Source organism: Solanum stenotomum, chromosome 6, assembly GCF_019186545.1.
Source record: "Solanum stenotomum isolate F172 chromosome 6, ASM1918654v1, whole genome shotgun sequence".
NCBI classification, from domain to species: Eukaryota; Viridiplantae; Streptophyta; class Magnoliopsida; order Solanales; family Solanaceae; genus Solanum; species Solanum stenotomum.
In genome coordinates this window covers 36,114,271-36,115,768 of record NC_064287.1, presented here as the reverse complement: position 1 = coordinate 36,115,768, position 1,498 = coordinate 36,114,271, and the positions used below count along the sequence as shown (strand labels likewise).

General features: G+C 31.3%; 1 pseudogene; it reads right to left on the bottom strand.

The window, feature by feature from the left end:
* Positions 1–254: 254 nt before the first annotated feature.
* On the bottom strand, positions 255–1,223 carry LOC125869084 (cytosolic sulfotransferase 5-like; annotated as a pseudogene).
* Positions 1,224–1,498: the final 275 nt, after the last annotated feature.

The window sequence follows — 1,498 nt, the reverse complement described above, 5'->3', positions numbered from 1 at the left end:
CAATTCTTGATTTGGAATTTGTAACAATACTTGTGACTTAAATAATCTCAAAATCAAAAAGAAAACTTAATGCCTCCAACCTCATTGACACAACTAAATTTGCAACAAATTTGAGTAATGAATAAAATAATATCAATACAATAATAGAACTTTTGTTGTCTATCTTGGTACATCACTCTCAAACACAACTACTGAACATTGATTTTTAAATAAATAATTGCATTCAATTGGAATTATAGTATATTAATGCCTAATTAAACATATGAAAACTTTAATCCAAATCCTTGAAACTTTTCTTCAATAATATGATTGAGTTTATATTTCATCTCTGTAGTAAAATAATTCTTTCAATCTCCAATTTCTCCTTTACGAAAGAACATCTTATTTTCCTCTCCAGTGGACAACTTTCCATTTGTATTCACCTTCAAGTTGCTCAAATTCTCAAAGCTACACTTTCTTAATATTTCGTCCATCACTCAACAATTTTCTTCCTCTATGGAAAGTGGACATTCCAAGAATTCAGCCAAGCGTTGAAGTTGATTTTTTGGTTTCTGTTTAATTTCTTCATACATACAGAAAAGTATTTTGTTAGGATTTTCTACACTTTGTTTCCAATAATTCAATACGTGATTTCAAAATGGGCCATAAAGGCTCAACCCCTTACAAAAAATATCAAAATTTCTTTAATGGAATTGGTATCTTGGTAATGAAGTCTTGAATTGTTTGCAAAATGCCACATTGAAATAAAAGTGTCCCTAGGATTCCTACACAAGTAAATAAGTTTTGTTCTTGAATTCAGGATTGATTTCGGCAATGAAGCAAAGGGCACATGAAGTGAAAGTTGATAAATCAAGGACTTGACCATTAACATAGAGTATACGCTCCAAGGATGGAACAAGAACATGAGGGTTCTTGACAAGTAAAGGGCGATTAGGTTCAAAAATAGGATGTTTCACTCGATTCATCAGAGCGAATAAAAGAAATTTTAACCAAGTAGTTCATGATTTTGGAGTTGTAGCAAGAATGATATCACTATCTTCCGCTTGAAATTGTTGTTGACATGATATCACACCTTGAATCAATCTTGGTGTTGTCCAACAACCTTGATAATTGTAAATATATGATCCAACCCATCCTTTTTCTTTTGGTAGGTTAGAAAGCAATTTCTTACACTTTTCACTTAGGCTATCCTCTTGTAAATATTTGGGAGGAGAAGTTGTCATGATTTTGACAATTGAGTATTTTCTTCCAATTTGGGTCTTTTATAACAGATACGCACAAATAAACTTACTATCCATGTGAACGTTTAATCATAAACTTCATGGGAGCTCACCACTTCACATTTTTCATGTCTTTCTATTAGTGTTAATTACTTTAACTTATTTGATTTATCAAGAAAGTGCTATTAATGTGAGTGTGCCAGAATAGTTGGCAATTCATGCAGCGTTTTGTCCTTTTTGTTAAATAATGATTTTAACTTCAAAATTAGTTTTTGGTG